Below are 20,387 nucleotides of genomic sequence, written 5' to 3'. Positions count from 1 at the left end.
CACAAACAAACAAAGCACCAAAATTCCTCTAAACTCAAAATAGGCTTATTGCTGAATAAAATTTAAATAATCCTGTTATGATAATGCTAAAAATTACAAAATTATTTTGGCATCAATAATGTGTCAGTGTCTTTGACAACAGTCAAATGTATTGAATGATTAAAATAAGTTGTGATATGATTTTTGAAATTTAATTATTCCGTGTAAGTACTTATTTAGTTTAAGAACTTTGGAAGAAATGTATGAGAACCATTGGCAAAAGCTTAAACAATTAACTGCTTTTAAAGACACAAGAGAAGTGTAGATTTTTGGGAACAACAAACAGAGAATTTGAGAAGATTCCCAGGTACTTAAAGCCATATGGAAAGTTCAGCCACTGGCCTGTGACCCAATGACCAGGAACATAAGAACCTACAAAGGAACTTACACACTAGTGCGGGACAAGAATATCCTGAGCACTCTTTTATTTATTTATTTACTTATCCATTTATTCATCTATTTATCTATTTATCTATTTATTTAATGCCAGAGTGTATCTTTTCAAAAATATTTATTTATTATTTAAAGTGTTCTACCTGCATGTGTGCATGCACACCAGAAGGGGGCACCAGATCTTGCTACAGATGGTTATAATTGCTGGGAATTGAACTGTTCTTTGGAAGAACAGCCGGTGCTCTTTACCTCTGAGCCATCTCTCCAGCCCCCCCCCCCCCCCACCGAGCACTCTTTTGACTGGTTCATTGTGACTGAGAGTTTGTTAGGCCACCTGGTCAAATTTTTGCATGAATGATTGTCCTGGGCTCTAAACTTAGAGAAGGTATTTGAGAAACAAAGACACAACCATCTAGACTCATATACAGTTATGTATGGATGTTTTAAGATCACTGACAATGATTATTGCTGTCAGTGTGAGCATTTGAGTTTTACATACCTTTTTAAGTGATGCTTGCTACACATATTCCAAAATACTTTATTTTTATCTTTGTTTTTCTTTTTCCATTTGGCAGATGAAGAAATTGAAACATTAGACAATTAAATAAGATTTCCCAGCTAAGCCTCCAATCTAGACAAATACCCTATAAACTCTTTTAATGTTGTATGTCAGTAACAAAGTCCCTTCGTTAAGAGAATTTGTTAACTTGATATCCATAATTCTATTCATGGTTGTATAAATGTAGATATATACGGATACATACATAAATGACACGTGAAAGTATATTTTTATTCTTCATGGGATATACTTGCCTTTAAAAGTCTCTGTTGTTTATCAGAAATTCAAAATTACCTAGTTATTATATATTTTAACTTGTAAATGTGAATACTCTAGGGTAAATCGAGTAATGTGGATAAAGGCAATTCAAGAAAAATCAAAGAAAACTTTCAGACATATAAATATAGTTGTGTGTACAAGGAATACAATAAAAAGGCAAAATTGTGTCGGTGAGGCCGCTTCATTTGCTCAGAGTAGTAAGCTCGTAATAATATAACTAAATATACTTTCAGGCAGTAAAAAAGAAACCATATATACTTTTAACATTTAATTAATAATGGAACAATGCTAAAAAGAGATGGGCTGTGATTGTATTTGCATTTTAAAACCATACTTTTGATGATAGAGTAAAGTGTTAACAAAGTTGAAAAGTAGGAAGTGTTTGGAAATATTGAGAGAAGCCTCCAGTAGAGGGAAAGCGATTATTAATGTCAAATTTGACAAAATACTTCTCATTCATTTTCCTTATTAAACTGTCTTCTGTTCTTTTCCCAAATTTTTGACTACTTGATGTCCCAAATATTTTTTTTTATTTTTCTTTTAATTTTTTTCACAGATTATTCATTCTATATCCAGATTGAAGCTCCCCCCCCCCCAACTCCTCCCAGTCCCCGTGACTTCTGGCCTTGCCTGTGTCCGCTGAGGAAGTTAAAGTTGTCTGAATGAATGCATGTGTTCAAGGCACTTGGTGAATGCTGTCACTGTGTGAGCAATCCAGGAACTGGCACTACAAAAGGAAATCTGAAATGAATGACGATGGCATAGCATTATCTCGGCAGTGTGTAATGCAGAACTTGAGGATAACTTTCATAACCCCTTCTACAAAAGCGGTATCAATTAAGTATTCAAGCACTAAAAATTTAAAAAAAAAAAATTGCCATTACCTACACCCAATGCCACCCTTAACAATGGAAAGAGTGGCTAGATTTAAGTACATAAATGGATCATAAAATAAAATTTGACAAAGAAAACTATCTTTTGGAAAATACTGTTTCTTTTCATGATTTTCATTTTCAACTAAATCAACCTACAGAGCACATGCTTTTCTGTTACCTGTTTTGAAAAGTCATACTTTGGTGCAAAACAAAATGGTTACAAAAATGCAACAGCATTTAATGTATAATACTAAAGTCCACATTTGCAAGCTCTTAAACTATGCTTTTAAAAGGAGAAGAGAAAATAATTTAAACATGCCCTTTATCTTTCACAGCACAATCAGGCATACTTTGAAAAAGAAGCAAGAAGAAAACAAATGCATTAACAGAGTCAAACAACTGTGGAAGCTTCCCTATGCTCTCAAATGAATACAACTGAGAGTGTTGGGCACAGAAAGAACGTGAGCAGGGGTTTGGTTTTATTCCATTTACATGAAATAATATGTAAGCTACCTTCAGCTAGAACCAGTTCTGATGGATATTAGAAATGATATTTTAACTTGTGGAGCACAAACACACACACACACACAAACACACACATAGACACATACACACATAGTGGGGACAAAAGTGCTTCAATAGCACACCTATTTGCAAACCTGTCCAGTCATTACAATAAACAAAATGGAAGCATAGTTTGATTTTGCTTTAAGAGTGAGACTTTTCTGGATTTTATCATGAAGTTATTTCTGCATATAAGGCCTGAAAAGAGTAAGGATAGAGTCTATACTAACTATGGGGTGCTTACTTTCCTTCAATAGTAATTGTCTTAATGCCCGTTTTAATCAGTATTAACTACTAGCAATAACATGCTTTTAATTATGTTTTAAGTGAGTCATTTATTGGGCTGTTTTGGGAAGCAAATTAGTCAAAAGGAGCTGTTAATCAAAAACGTGTTACTGGCACAAAATAAATGTTCATTTAAGGAGCCATTTGAAATAAACCTGGCTCATTGCCTCTGACAACCTACAAGGACAGCAGGGCCCCTGGAGGATAACTTCTTCAGTTCTTGCTTGGATACGCCTTGCTGCTCTCAAGTTATAAGGAGAAACATTAAGCAGTTTAGGTCATTCATCAGCTAACTTTTACTACTGTACTCAAGAAAATGAGCCTCCTAGGAACTTCACAGCAGATCTATTCCTTCATTAGCTAAGTAATATTGAGAGAGATGTTCCTGTCACTTCCAATGGAGAAATCTATTGCACTGAATTTCTGTGGTCTCCCTTTTGTCTAGGAGCTGTCTTTGCAAATTCCAAGGTATTTAGGCTGAAAAACTAGCATAATTATCTCTGTACATTTTCTGTATATATTCATTTTCTTTTATTGAACGATCTCTGGCCAGCGTGTGCCACTGGACAAGATTATACATTTTATGTTACTCTCCAGTCTTAGGACTGGGCTTTCTCACCATTATCCATGATAACTAGCAAGTTGTAAATTGAATCACAAGTTTGGAAAATCTCTCAGAGCATTTGAATCGATGATGTATCTCTGCTGTTTTAAAAGGGAAACTAGTTGAAAAATATTTTATATTGTGGTGAAAAAACAAATTTTTAACATTCATGGTTATACAGTCTACTTGCATTTAGAAATCTTAATTCACAAGTTTTATCTTTTTCTACGATCCCTTTTTGAAGCTAAAGACTACTGCAATTTAGAGTTCAAGAGTAACTCTCCGTGTTCATGTCAAATTCCACTAATAAGTAAAAACAAACAAACAAAAAAAAACAAAACAACAACAAAAAACTATTCCTTGTTTGACACAGTGTTGTGTCTATACAGTGAGTTTCTAACTATGCCTGATAAGCCACAAGCAGGTCACAAATATTTGCCCAAGAAGCAGGGGCTCTCTCTGACATGAACTCAGTGGCTGGCTCTTTGATAAACTCACCCTTGGGGGCAGGGGGGCCACCGCCTTACCAAGCCACAGAGGAAGACAATGCAGCCAGTCCTGATGAGACCTGATAGGCTAGTGTCAGATGGAAGGGGAGGAGGACCTCCCCTATCAGTGGACTTGGGGAGGGGCATGGAAGAACAGGGAGGAAAGGTGGGATTGGGAGGGGACAAAGGAGTGGGCTACAGCTGGGACACAATAGGATACAACATGAATAAATTGTAATACATTTTATAAAATAAAAAAATACACCTGTGCATTGACATCCCACTGTGTTTTATACAGAGTAAGGCAGACAGGATTTCTAGTAAGTTAACTTTACAATCTCAAATCGGGTTAAAACAGCTTTCTTAATTCTCATTAAGCATTAAACCATCATAACATTCATTGGAAGTGCCCAATAAGGACATCTGAAATTGTTACTCTCTATAGCACTTGGTTACCATTTTCTGGTTTTGTGATGCGTATTGTCACACTCACAGCTTTCCTCCTGTAGATATTATACTTATTTTCAACTTTTCTTCAGGAGGTTATTCCAAATTTATTTTACTTAAAAAAAAAAAGAAAGAAAGAAAGGACAATGTTCTCACTGTGTAAGGGATGATTGACTGAAAATCAATGCATATTCCAGAATAACCTCAAATTTGAGGCCCTCATGCTTCACCTTCCTGAGTGCTAGGGTTACAATTAAGTTATCCCATGCTTGGCTTTTTCTTTCTTTCTTTCTTTCTTTCTTTCTTTCTTTCTTTCTTTCTTTCTTTCTTTCTTTCTTTCTTTCTTTCTTTCTTTCTTTCTTTCCTACAATTTATCCACTTTGTATCCCAGCTGTAGGCCTCTCCCTTGTTTCCTTCAAGTCCCACCCCCCTCCCTCTTCTCTTCCTATGCCATTTCCCTAGTCCACAGATAGGGGAGGACCTCCTCCCCTTCTATCTGACCCTAGCTTGTCAGGTCTCATCAGGACTGGCTGCATTGTCTTCCTCTGTGGCCTGGAAAGGCTTCACCTCCAGAGGAGGTGATTGAAGAGCCAGCCACTGAGTTCATGTCAGAGACATCCTCTGCTCCCCTTACTGGGGAATCCACTTGGACACTGAGCTGCCATGGGCTACATCTGAGCCAGGGTTCTAGGTTATCTCCACACATGGTTTGGTTGGAGTATCTGTCTCTGCAAAGACCCTTGTGCCCAATTTTTTTGTTCTGTTGGTCTCCTTGGTGAGCTCCTATCCCCTCCAAGTCATTCTATCTCCCCTTTCTTTCATAAGATTCCCTGCATTATGCCCAAAGTTTGGGTATGAGTGTCAGCCTCTGATATGATACCTTGCTGGGTAGAGTCTTTCAAAGACTCAATGGAATTGAGTAGAAGAGCCAGAAATTAACCCACACACCTATGGATACTTGATTTTTGACAAAGAAGCCAAAACCATACAATGGAAAAAAGATAGCACTTTCAGCAAATGGCGCTGGTCTAACGGGTGTCTATATGTATAAAAATGCAAATAGATCCATATTTATCACCCTGCACAAAACTAAAGTCCAAGTGAATCAAAGACCTCAACATATAAACAGACATACTAAATCTGTTAGAAGAAAAAGTTGGGAAGAGCCTTGAGCTCATTGGCACAGAAGACAACTTCCTGAACAGAACACCAACAGCACAGGCTATGAGATCAACAATCAATAAATGGGACCTCATGAAACTGAAAACTTCTTTAAAGCAAACGACACTGTCATCAGAACAATATGACAGCCTTCACTTTTGATTAAAAGAAAAAGAAATTAAATTGGAACAAGTTTCAAGACTCCCTCTGTTTCACATGACTCTGAACAGGGTGTTGACATAATATTATTTTTCTTGTTCAGGATGATAGCAGGATCTTAAGAAAAAGATACTATGAAAGGATCTGAGAATATTAGAGTAGTATGATTTCGAGGAAGTAGCTGATAAACTCAACTTCTCCCAATCATGAATACGAGAATATCAAGAAATTGACTCTGGAAGATGGCAGTGTATTCACAACTACACATTCTTGTATTGATTTAGCCAAAAATTACAGCCCCCCAAAACAGACAAACCCCTACAGATTACAATAGTAAAAAATATTTTTATCCATCATCTACCTAAAGATGCCGTCTGCTGAATGTAAGACTCCAGAGATTACCATGTTTTTAAATATGGTTGTGGTTTTGTTCCAGTGAAACTTGTGACAACATGATTCTTTAGCATCCAGCATCAGTCAGTATATATCCTTAAAACATGACTTTTCCAGAACAAAGAAGACTCAAGGAACCACATCATCATAGCTTGTGCTGTTTGTTATTTTTCCTTTAAACTGTTGTATACTCATTATCTAGTTTAATATAATCTTTAGTAGCTCCTGTTCTTTGGATATAAGCAGTGGGCAGTTTTACTAATGGTAGAGTGCTTGCTACCTAACATGATAAGGGCTTGGATTTGATCCCCAGTACTATAAAGAGTGAAGAATACACTTTAAGCTATCTAAAGACTCTTGTCACACCTTGGATGTAATACCTGAATGGAAGTCTCCTACCAAAACTTATCTCAAAGAGAAGTCAGTGAAAGACGACAGATCAGCATCAGATGGGAACACGTGTTGGAAATACCTTTAATTATCTTACTCTGGTGGGAGAATTTGTCTGCTTAGGCTGTTCCTGTGTTGAACTAATTACTTTAAAATACATGCATCAAAGAGAAACCTTCACAAAAATGTAACTACCAGGAACCAAGTTTCTATTTATACTCACTAGTAAGTTATAATAATACTCATAATACCAAATTGACATAGTCTATTAGAAAGTTCTCTCCTGCTGCCCTTTTTAATGTTTTATTGGGATATTTAGCCATATAATATCTTTCTCATTAAAGTTCAATGATGGGAAATCCATTATCACCTTTCTTTCAATTTGTTTTTAGTGCAAAAATAATGAATTACTTCTATTTTAAGTAACTAGTAAATCTGTCATAATTATAAAATGTAAGCATTAATAGCTCTTGTTTACTTATTAATTTGCTCATTATTTATTTATTTATTTTGGATGAAGTAGATGAATCCAGTTCCAAATTTACGCTAGGCAAATACTCTACCTGACATTACAATGTGAATTTGTGTTAAAGTTGTTTCTGTATTCAATGAACAATTAATGTATCAAAGATTATGTACTTAATATATGTCATAACTTCCATTTTAAAGACAGCATATGTTTCAATTTAAGTTCTGTCAGCTTAAGTCACTTTCTGTATGGACTAATTTCTGTCATAAATAAAGGGTTTCTGTCATAGGGTGTCTATGACAGCACTTTTCTATTCAAATCTTTGTCTTAGAAGGATGGAGACAGGAATGTGGGGAATACAAAACACCGGTGAGGAACAAGAGCAGGGGACTCTCATGAACTTTGCTTGTTCCTTTATGGTCATTTTCTGTCTTGACAATGATCACTGTCCATTGTCCTCTTAAAGCTGTCAGAGGGAGAGGAGAGGAAGGACTCTCCAGACCCTGAAAGGAGCCCCACAGAGTTGAGCCATCTGGGGTGTTGACTTCTTTTACTGACATCATGTGGCAATGTGACTAATACTTACTTACTATTTGACGTAATATAAAAGATAGCTAAGGACGGAAGTTCCAGTTCATTATGGGTGACTTGTGCAGTGATAATTTAATTGATCCCCATTAAATTCTATTGGTATGCAGTAAAAATAGTTTTAATTATTAAACCTCAAAAATTTAAATCAGCATTTAGAATGACTCTTAACTACATACAGAAACACTGTGAAATTTCTCAGCTAAGTCAAGTGAACAGAATTAGAAGTCACTGATAATTTCTGAAATTATTTCAATGAAAACTACATAAGTGAAATAAAATACCGGCTCAACTGCTCTTTTCGAATTAGCTTTAAGAAAAGCTAATTCATTCATGGATTTTATTTAAGATCTAAAGTTAAGGTTGTATTGGATTAGGTGTAGCTATCTGCATGTGACGGGGTCTTGCTTTTCCCTTTACATGATCACTTTCCTAAGAAAGTGTTGCTGGTGCCTCCCAGTGTGCCTCACTGAAAGAGACTGCTTCTGACTGCAAAGCAGTCTTCAGCGAGTGATGCAACAACAGCCTGCCTTCTTTTGGAATGGCAGAAAGGAGATCTTTGCAATACAAAATAATCCCCAGCCTCTGGCATGCTCCCTGTGGTTGGGTTTTTCAGTCAGCCCTGTTATTGTCCTTCTTACCTTAACTCCCATCACCCCTCTTTTCATTGGCTGTGCATATAGAGTCAAAGAGATGTTCTTGGAAGAAATTGTGGCCACAAATACTAAACATATGAATGTATCATATCAGTACCACCCCAACATCCATTTTCATAGTCCTGTTGTAGCATAACATTAGTTGGAAAATTTTAACAGAGATGTAACAGCTTTAACTTTCAATACTAAATGTTTCTTTCCTTCTACATATCACTCTGAGTAAGACCACAGGTTATAGGAATTCATTTCTCACACAGGGTGATGGAGGCCTGTAATCCCAGTATCATGGAGATAGAGAGAGGAGAATAAGAAGTCCAAGGTTATTTTCAGCTGTGCTGTCAGTTCAGTACCAGCTTTTGCTACATAGGAGCTTGTCCAAAATCTTTATAGCCTTATGTAGAATAGAATATTTTACTTGATAATTTATTTATTTTAATCTAAATGATATTTACTGATCCTTTTGTTCTGTATCTATCTGTTTTGGATAAACATGCACATATTTGGTATTCAATAAAATTTAACTTATATTTAGAGATATTTTATGTATTCACAAAATGTGATAATGTTCACTAGGAGATAGAATGACTCAATCTTTGAAGGTAGAAAATCTACATATATAAAGGATACACAAGCATACACTGTGTTCGATGAAACACATTATAAATTTCAATATGAATATCTGTTTCTTAAAGGAGCAATAACTATGATAAAACTGAGAAAGACTATGTCTTGATATTATCTCCGCAGACAAATTTAAAAAAAAAATAGCATTTGACATATATGTTATGGTACTTTGCACAGTTATTTAGTTTTCAAATACCAAATTTTTTAAATATCATAGTTCCTCTTGCAGCACATGGAATTATAAGTATAATGTCAAGCCATTCTGACGTGTTTCTGCTTATTTGGCTCCATTATAAATTTAGAATTTATAAGAATTTTTCCATCACTGCCCTGCACGATGCCTTTCTGAATGGGTCACTTATTGATCTTGAATAAATCATTCATGGTGAACATCTGGGTACCCATTTTTACATCAAGAAATTACTGATTCTATATTCATTCTAAAGTGGCATATTCATATAAGTGATTTCCTTCAAACTCATTGACAATAGACTTCTGTGTAGTTCACAGAAGTAAAACATAAACGTGGAGGCTGACCACAAATATCATTCAGATCTGCTGCCACCATCAATTCTTTTGTTTATTTATCTCACTCTATTTGAATTTTTCATAGCATTATCAGCCAAATTTCTAAGAGAGAAAATAACGAGTAAAAGAAACCTGGAGCATCCCTTTGAATGTTTCTTAACACTAATTCTGAGTCTAAGGCATTAAACTCAGCATTATATTCATATACAAAATAACAATGTAAAATAAATAAGGTTTCAACTTATGTAAATCAGAAGTATTACAACTAGCAAAACAAACTAAATATAAAGTACTTTAATTTCTCACTTATAACTTCTATTATACTTAATGACTGATTACAGAAACCATTCTAAACAAAGTCCATCAAAGTAATGGTATCAAAATAATGCTTAATTCAGGAAATGCCACATTTGTGTGTAGAGGCAATTAAAAATAAAATGCTATATTATTTCTAATCCAAGTCTACATTCAAAATTTAAAAGGGTAGCAATAATATCTTAACTCATAAATTTGAGGACAGACTATTAAGACAAAATTAAAAATCTAGACTTATAATAACTAAAGAGAATGATAGTAAATGTAGATTGAAGATTAAAGGTAATTAGAATATTTATTAAACATTTGCACTTACTCTCAAAAAGAAAAATGTCTGAGTATAAGTGAATATTTTTATAAAATTGTAACAGAAATGAAATGAAGACCTTGTCATAAATCTTTAGCAGCTTATAAGTTTTCCTTAGCCATAATATGTGTCTAATTCCTTAGGCTCCATTCCTGTAGGATTTTTGATTTTTTGTTTGGATTTTTTGTTGTTGTTTTGGTTGGTTGATTGGTTGGTTGGTTGGTTTGGTTTGGTTGGTTTAGTTTGGTTTTTCAGACAAGGTTTCTCTGTGTAGCCTTGGCTGTCCTGGACTTGCTTTGTAGACCAGACTGATCAAATTCATAGAGAACTGCCTGCTTCTGCCCCTCTGAGTGCTGGGATTACAAGCATGTGCCACTGTGCCCAGCTTTCTGTGTTTTTTGTTTTTGTTTTTTAAATTGTATTTCTTCATTGTTTGGTCTAGATCCTTTACTATCATCCAGTCCTGATATTTTGTCTTCTGTTTGATTCATCCCAATTATAAAGGTTCCTTTAAGGTTTCTAGTAGGGTTATTGAGTTTTTAAATTCCAACTTCAGTTCAGCTTGAGTCTTGTTTAATGCTTCTATTTCTTTATTGAACTCTGTTTTCAAGTCCTCCATTGTTTTGCCATTTCTAACAACCTTATGATTTTATTTGGTTTGGCTTCATTGGTTCTTAAGTTCTTTCCACTTAGTTTTGCTATTTTGTTGTGTCTTCTTTAAACTTGAATTTGCCCTTCTGAATGAAGTTTCAGCCTCTTCCTTAGGGTCCTCCTTGTTGTTTAGCTTCTTAAGTACTATACATTTTAGTATGTTTATCCTATATTATATTATATGGCTAATATCCACTTATACTTGAGTATATACCATATGTGTCTTTTTGCTTCTGGGTTACCTCACTCAGGATGATCTTTTCAAGTTCCATCCATTTGCCTGCAAATGTCATGATTTCCTTGTTTTTAAATGATGAGTAGTATTCCATTGTGTAAAAGTACCACAATTTCTGTATCAATTCCTCAGTTGAGGGACATCTGGGTTATTTCTAGTTTCTGGCTATTACAAAGTTGCTTTGAACATGGCTGATCAAATGTCCTTGTTGTATGGTTGATCATCTTTTGGATATATGCCCAAGAGTAGTATAGACATCGGAAGTAGGAGAAGACAGGGAATAGGACAGAAGCCTCCCACAAGGACCTCTGAAAGATCAGGGTATGAAAGGAGATGCTGAGACTCACAAAAAACTTTAGGCAAAGTGCAGGGATCCTTATGGAATAAGACGGAGATAGAAAGACCTGGAGAGGATAGGTGCTCCACATGGAGACCAACAGAGCCAAAAAACCTGGGCCCAGGGTCTCCTGCAGAGACTGCTACTCCATCCAAGGACCATAAATGGAGAGGACATAGATCCCCTGCTCAGAAGAAGCCCATAAGCTACTCAGTTTCCAAGTGAGTTTCCTAGTAAGGGGGCATGTCATATCTCTGACATGAACTCAGTGGCGGACTCTTTGATCACCTCCCCCTGAGGGAGTAGCAACCTTGCCAGGTCACAGAGGAAGATGATGGAGCCAACCCTGATGAGACCTGATAGGCTAGGATCAGATAGAAGGATCGGTGGACTAGGGGGTGGGCATAGGAGGAGAATAGGAAGGGTGGGTGGGACTGGGAAGAGACCAGGGATGGGGGTGGGCTACAGCTGAGATACAAAGTGAATAAATTGTAATAAATAATAAATTAATTGATTAAAAATAAATAATCTCCTTAAATTTAATGGTGGCATTGATGTGTCTAAGGTACATCTGGGTAATTATCATTCAAAAAGAATTTTTTTGTATTATTTATTCACTATTTATAATTTTCTGCCTGCATGTGTGCCTGCAGGCCAGAAAAGGGCACCAGATCTCACCATAGATGTTTGTAAGCCACCAAGTGGTTGCTGGGAATTGAACTCAGGACCTCTGGAAGAGCAACCAGTGCTCTTCACCCCTGAGCCATATCTCCAGCTTCACGAAGATTTCTAAATGATAAGTTTTAGAGGAAATATGCTGGCTTCGTCTTTCATCTTGTTTGTATTTTTATGATAAGATATTGGCATGTGTACTACTCTTGTCGGTTCTGTTTCAGGGTCTCAGGAAACATGACTGCCGGCAGGGAAATTATCCATAAAAAGCAAGAACGAGATCGGGAGTCTGAACATGAGCCTTTTTTTTTTTTTGACATATTTAAGCATAGTACAACTTCGAATGAAAATTTTTTCGTGACAATTAACACAATAAAGCTGAAGGCATGACTACAAAGTACAGTTTTTGCAAAGTACCCGTGACCTCTTCCACAAGAATGGGTTTTGTTGGCTGAGAAACAATGCTCAGAAGTCTAGGAGACTTGGGTGAAGCCTGACTGTACAGAATAACAAGGATCCACAAAATGACATCTGCTCCTAGACTTCTGGTTGAAGAAAAAATACTGCTTGCATAACATTTTACTTGTTTCTCTAGTGTTGTTAGCATGAGGACCTTCTATACCGTGACTGAAACAATAAGTGTAGTTTGGGGCAGAAGCGAGAATGTGTTGGTTGGTTGGACCTAGAGATGGAAATGGCTTAACTGGAATGAAGTCAGGCAGATTGAGGGAAGAGTGCTGATGTGCAAATCTGCATAATGTTACAAGCCTGGAGTGTAGAAGCAGATCTGAGGGTTAGGAAAAGTGTGCTATTGAGTTGGCCAGGCAGACTCACCAGGCTAAATTCTGAGGAAGAATTTCCAGAGGCTGGCTAGTCAGAGATAGGTGCTGTTTGGGTGAGGTCTCTGGGTTGGGGTAGTCAGGGCATTTCCTGGAAGAATCCTAGAGAGTGGTTTCAGTGCAAGCAGGTGGTGGTCATACTACACATGGAACTGGACATGGTACCTGAACTAGATCAGAGGATTCGGGAAGGTGCCTGGAGTTGAGGGCAAGCACCTGTAGAAGGATGTATTATATCTCTAATCTACTCTTCATTGCCTGATACTTTAACTTATTTTGACGTTATTTTAATTTATTGCAATTCATTCTTCTTGGGTCCTTCCAGTAATGTCTCAGTGATTGTGGGATGGATTTGGTTACACTGAGGTTCCTCTACATTCCTTAATAATTCTCTATTTTACTTCAAAGTTCAAGATGTAAAACTTTGGTTCATAAATATCTAAATGACTGACCCCTAACTGCTTTCAAGGTTATGCTTCACTGTGGCCTCATTAGGAAAATTATGATGAACTCTGCTGAGCCTGACAGCTCTCAAGACCCATCCTCAGGGATTTGGATTGGGCAGCACCAAAGAAATACTTCTTCCTATAGAACACTCTAGCTTGCCGAAGTGAATTCTCTTGAAGTACCGTTCTGAACCTGTGGTACAAATAGTTTTTTTGTCAATGAGATTTTTGTATATAACTTGCAAAACTCTCCAGAAAATGGAATTAATACAAATGTATGAAATTACTGGGGTAGGGCATTAAGAAATTACCTTATGCAAATGGGGAATGTGGCAACCCAAAGTTTACAGACATGAGACCCTGAAAAGTGAATTCCCATAGAGCAAAGTAGAAGCAATCCTAGAAAAAGCCCCTATGTCATGGGACCCCACTCTTAAAGTTTTGGCTGTGAAGCTATGGCCTTAAAGCTCTCAAACTGATTGGATGAGATCATACGGGATATTTTGTTCAGAGTCTACTGGTTTATGGTTTATTTAGTCTGGAAGCTTTTCCTACACTGACTTTTGGAAGAATGGTTGGTGAAATAACTTAACCAAGTTGACACATAATATTAATTATCATGATATCAATTATTGGAATATGAGATAATTTATCTTTTCAATTATTATTGAAAGAAAATAATAGGACAAACTTTAGTATAGAAGTTGGAAAAAGAAGGACAAACTAAGTGATAAATCTCTTGGTACAAATAGAAATCTTATCTCAGTTAAAAAACAAACAAACAAACAACAAGGAAAAAACAGACACGTACAAATAGAGTAGAAATTTCATCTCGGATCTAAATTTAATCTCGGATTGTATTTTTTTTTTTCACATCCTTATTTCTCACAGTTTCCGGGTTCATTTTTAATGGTTGTTTGAAAATACAAGACTGAAAATCCATTCTGCTTTTTTACTTCCTTGTGTGATTTCATGAAATATCCGCATGTTTTCCTATTGCTTCTCTTACCCCACGTAAAAAAAAAAAAAAAAAAGCTATTAAAATATGCTGTAATAACCCCAAACTGCACCCCTTTCCCTAGGCTCCATATTCCAGACCACAGCATTGGCTGCTTTACCAGAGACCATACTGGCACTAAGGACCCTAGGTAAGATACAACCCACCCAACATCCCCAACAAGACCTCTCTCCTGGGTGCCATATTCTGGCCCACAATTTCTGAAGAAGACTTGAGCTTTACTGGAGGCCACAGAGAAGCCCAGAGACCGAGCAGATATCCAGAACCTCAGAAGCCACACACTTAGTTATTTGGAACCCTAGAGGCAAGATTGGTACCAAAAAACCTAGAGGTCATGAAGGCCACAAACCCCCCCCCCCCCAGCAAAGATATTTACTGGACCTGAATTCTTGCTGGTCACCATAGCTCCAAGCCTTTCAGGCCAGAAGATTAGAGAGGAAACAGAAGCTTGGCGGGGAAAACATCCATGAAACATCCATCTAGCAAAGATAAATTCAGAAATCAGCACCTGAGCCTATAACAGCCTCAAAGGTAGATGACTAGAGGCCTGTCTAAGAATGCAATCAACAACAGTTTGGAAATATGGCAGCATCGTAACCCCGTACTAATACAACAAACCCTAGATAGTCCAAGACAGCTGAAGCATAGGAGAATGACATTAAATCCAATCTTATGAAGATAATAGAGGCCCTCAAAGAAGAAATGAATCAAGAAAAATATAAAGAAACAGGTAAAAAAATGAAAGAAAAAAGATACAAAGAAACAAGAGAAGAAAATGAATACAACTATTGAAGACCTGAAATTGGAAATAGAAGCAATAAATAAAACATAAACTGAGGGAATTCTGGAGACAGAAAATCTAGGTAGGTGAACTGGAAAAATAGACCCCATCATCACCAACAGAATATAGAAGAAGGAAGAGAGAATCCCAGGCATAGGAGATGCAGGCAAAAGGAAATGCTAAATCCAAAAAGTTTCTGACAACCGAAAATATCGAGGAAATCTGGGACACTATGAAAAGACCAAACCTAAGAATAAGAGGAATAGAAGATTGCCAGCTCAAAGGCCCAGAAAATATTTTCAAAAATATCATAAAAGATATTTTCCCAAATTTAAATAAAGAGCTGTCCATAAATTTGAAAGCAACTTACAGAACACCAAATAGAATGGACCAGAAAAGAAAATCCCCCCACTACATAATAATCAAAACACTAAATGTACAGAACAACAACAACAAAAGGAATATTAAAAGCTGCAAGGTAAAAAGGCCAAGTAACATATTTAGGCAGATCTATCAGAATTACACCTGACTTCGCAGAGAGACTTTAAGAGCCACAAGAGCCTGGACAGATGCTAGTGCCAACTACTATATCCACCGAAACTTTCAATCACCATAAAGAAAGAAAACAAAGATATTCCAGGACAAAGCCAAATTTAAACAGTATCTGTGTACAACTCCAGCCTTACAAAGAGACTAGAAGAAAAATTATAACACAAAGATGTTAACTACCCAAAGAAAACACAGGAAATAATTTCACACAAACAAAACCAAAAGAAGGAAACACACACACACACACAAACACACACACAATCTACCAATAACAGAAATTAACAATAATGATTGTTCATAGTTCTCAATATAAATGGACTCCATTCTCCAATAACAGACTAACATAATGGATGTGAAAAGAGGATCTGTCATTGTGCTACATACAAGAAACTCACCTCAAAATGAAATACAGAGATTATCTCAAATATAGATATTCTAGTAAAGGGCTGGAAAAGGTTTTTCAAGTAAATAAATCCAAAGAAACTCAATCGAATATCAAGCAATATAGACTTCTAACCAAAATTAATATGAAAAAAATGGTGAAAGACATTTCATACTCATCAAAGAAAAAGCATACAAAGATGACCTGTGCTCCAAAAACAAGGGACCAACATTAATAAAAGAAACATTAATAAAGTTTAAATCACACATTAACCCCCCCACACACACACACACATTAATAGCAGGAGACTTCAACATCTCACTCTCATCAATAGACAGGACATGCAGACAGAAACTAAAGAGAGGAATGATGGAACTAACAGATATTATTACTCAAATGGACCTAACAGGTATCTACAGAATATTTTACCCAAATACAAAATAATATACCTTCATCTCAGGACCTCATGAAACTTTCTCCAAAATTGACCATATAGTCAGTTGCAAAACAAGTCTTGGTAGATACAAGAAAATTCAAACAATCTCCTATACTTTATCAGACCACCATGGATTAAACCTGGACTTCAACAACAACAGAAGGAACAAAAAGCCTGTAAATTCATGGAAACTGAACAACTTTCTAAAGAATGACTACTGGTTCAAGGTAGAAATAAGGAAAAAAAGTTAAAGGCTTTTTAGAATTCAATGAAATTGAATGCACAACATACCCAAACTTATGGGACACAAAACAAAGTTGAGAGAAAAGTTTGTAGCACTAAGTACCTTAATTAAAAAAAAAAAATGGTGAGATCTTATATTAGTGACTTAACATCACACCTGAAATCTCTAGAACAAAAGCAATCAGACATATCCAAGGGAAGTAGAACATAAGAAATAATCAAACTCAGAGTGAAATCAATAAAAATAGAAACAAAGAGAACCATATAAAGAACCAATCTAACTGTTAGTTCTTTGAGAAAATCAATAAGAGAGTTTACCCAAACTAAAGGCAAAGAGAAATTATACAAATTAATAAAATGAAAAATGAAAAGGAGAACATAACAACAGACACTGAGGAAACCCTAAGACTCATTAGGTCTTACTTTAAAAGTCTATACTCCACAAAATTGGAAAAATCTAAAAGAAAACGACAATTACTTTATAGATACCACTTACCAAAGTTAAATCAATATCATGTAAAGAATTTCAGTGTCCCCATAACCCCCAAAGAAATAGAAGCATTTATTAAAAGTCTCCCAACCAAAAAAGCCTAAGACCACAGGTTTTAGTATATATTTCTAGCAGAATTTCAAAGAAGAGTTAACACCAATACTCTTCAGACTATTCAACAGTATAGAAACAGAAGGAACATTGCCAAATTTATTTTGAGACCACAGTCAAGATAATATCCAAACCACAAAAAGACTCAATAAAAAAGAGAATTTCAGATTAATTTTCCTCATGAACATTGATGAAAAAAATATTTAATTAAATACTTATGAATGGAATCCAGAATACAGCAGAAAGATCATTCACCATGATCAAGTAGACAGAAATGCAGGAATGGTTCAACATAATAAAGCCTGTGTAATGTACCATATAAACAAACTGAAAAAACAACAACATTCATTTCATTAGATGCTGAAAAAGTCTTTGGCAAAATTCAACACATTTCATAAAAGTCTTGGAGAGAGCAGGGATACAAGGAACATACATGAACATAATAAAAGCAATACACAGCAAGAAAATAGCCAACGTCAAATTAAATGGGGAGAAACTCAAAGCAATTCAACTTAAATCAGGAACAAGACAATTCTTTCCATATGCATTCACTATAGTACTTGAAGTTCTAGCTAAAAAACAAACAAACAAAAAAAAAAAAACTAAAGGAGATCAAGGGGATACAAATAGGAAAGGAAGATGTCAAAATATTACTATTTGCAGATGATATACACTGAATCTGATAGAATGTTGGGAAGAGCCTTGATCGCCCTGGCAGAGGAGACAACTTCCTCAACTGAATACTAATCACACAGGCACTAAGATCAAAAATTAATAAATGGGACCTCATTAAACAGAAAAGCTTCTGTAAGACAAAGGACATCATCAATAGGACAAGATGGCCTCCTACAGAGTGGGAAAAGTTCTTCACACACCCCACATCTGACAGAAAATGAATGAAGGGGTCATACACAGAAGTTGAGGTCTGACCATGAAGAGAGCCTATGAGAGGCTATTAGTGAAAGTGAAGCCTAGTTGCAGCAGAAGACCCCAGAATACCGGAAGTGTCAGTACCATGGGATAGCCACCAAGAACAGCAGCAGAAGTGGAGTGGAGTCAGCCAGAGCCTAGACTGCTACAGAGGACAGAGCTGGAGAAGTAACCAAAGACCTTTGGAGGACTCTGTAATATCATGTGTGGATCCCAGACTTTGGAACAAGAACTATCAAAGCTGAAGTTGCCTTGGAGACCCCAGATATTAGAGATGACAGGGCCCTGGGATACCTGCTGAGAAAAATTCTAACAGGGAGTAGTACCAGCCCAAGAGAAATCATTGTGTTGCAATCAACAAAGCTGAAAGAAGTTGGGCATCAGACATGGGATACAGAGTTTGGAATTTGCCCAGATGATTTTTGGTCTTGCTTTGGTTCAGCATTTCATCACTATGACATTTTGGAATAACAATATATATCCTGTGATGTTGGGTACGTGATCTGCTTTTTATTTTGATTTTTAATATAATTTTTTTATTTATCACAATTTATTCACTTTGTATCCCAGCTGTAGCCCCCACCCTCGTTCCCTCCCAAGCCCTTCCTCCCTGGCTCCCTCATCTCCTCCCATGCCCCTTCCCCAGTCCACTGATAGGGGAGGACCTCCTCCTGTTCTATTTTACCCTAGCCTATCAGGTCTCATCAGGACTGTCTTTCATAGTCTTCCTCTGTGGCCTGGTAAAGCTGCACACACACATACCCGGCCTCAGGGGGAGGTGATCAAAGAGCCAGCCACTGAGTTCATGTCAGAGACAGCCCCTGTTCCCCTTACTAGGTAGCCCATTTGGAGACTGAGTTGCATTTTGATATATAGGGGATTACAGTTAAGAAATTGGATGAATCTCAGAAGAGACTTTGAACTTTTAAATATTTTTGAGACTGTGATAGACTGTGGGGACTTTTGAAGTTGGTCTGGATGCATTTCTGCCTTATGTTAGGTCCATAAGCCTATGAGGGCCATGGGCTGGGATGTGGTGGTTCGGATAGGTTTGGTCCCCACAGGTTCATGTGTGTGAATACCTAGCCTTAGAGAGTGGCAATATTAAGATGTGTGGCCTTTTTCGAGGAAGTGTGTCACTGTGTAGGTAGGCTTTGAAGTCTCCTATTCTGAAGCTCAGCCCAGTGTGGAATCAGTCTCCTACTGGCGGCCTGAAGAAGACATTCTCCTAATGGCTGCCTTTGACTCAAGATATAGAACTCTTGGCTCCTTCAGCACCATGTCTTTCTGCATGCTACCATGCTTCTGGCCATGACGATAGTGGACTGAACCTCTGAAACTGTAATGCAGCCCCAGTTAAATGTTTTCCTTTAAAAGACTTGCCACAGTCATGATATCTCTTCATAGCACTGGGAATCCTAAGACAGACTGTTTATCTGATCTTGATTTAATTATGGTAACTGGCATCTATTGAGAAAATTGTCCATTTCTTCAGATTTTCAAATCTTCTGGAGTCCAGGTTTTTGAAGTAAGACCTAAAATTCTCAGGATTTTCTTGGTGTCTGTTGTTATATCCCCTTTTCATTTCTGAAAATGGGTTTTGTTAATTTGGATATTCTCTCTCTGCCTTTTGGTTGCCTTGACAAGTTGTGTTTTGTTTTGTTTAATATCCAGTTGATTTTCTCAAGGACTCTGCAGGCAGCCAGAAGGAGACGATGATTCCACACTGAGAGATTGAGAATGGGAGACTTCGGAGCCTACCTACACAGCGACACACTTCCTGGAACAAAGCCACATATCCTAATATTGCCATTCTCTATGGCCAACTCCTCATTTCGTAGACTCTTCCCATTGTTTTCTCTGTTTCTAATTTATTGATTTCAGCACTGCATTTGATTGTCTCCTGCCATGTACTCCACCTGCCTGAGTTTAATTAAATCCCTGCCATCTTTTCAAAAGAAGAGAACATTCTGTACTCATATTATAATCTCAAAAACTTTTAAAAAAAGACATACACATTCACTGTCTCAAATGATACTAGAAAATTAGAAATATATACATATATGTGTGTGCAGCAGAATAAACTTAACAGGTATCCTATCACAATCCTAGCCTGGATATGATCTGTTACTTGAAGTATTCTA

Source organism: Psammomys obesus, unplaced genomic scaffold, assembly GCF_907164565.1.
Source record: "Psammomys obesus unplaced genomic scaffold, mPsaObe1.curated_primary_1811, whole genome shotgun sequence".
In the NCBI taxonomy this organism is placed as follows: domain Eukaryota; kingdom Metazoa; phylum Chordata; class Mammalia; order Rodentia; family Muridae; genus Psammomys; species Psammomys obesus.
Note: the sequence above shows the minus strand (reverse complement) of the source record.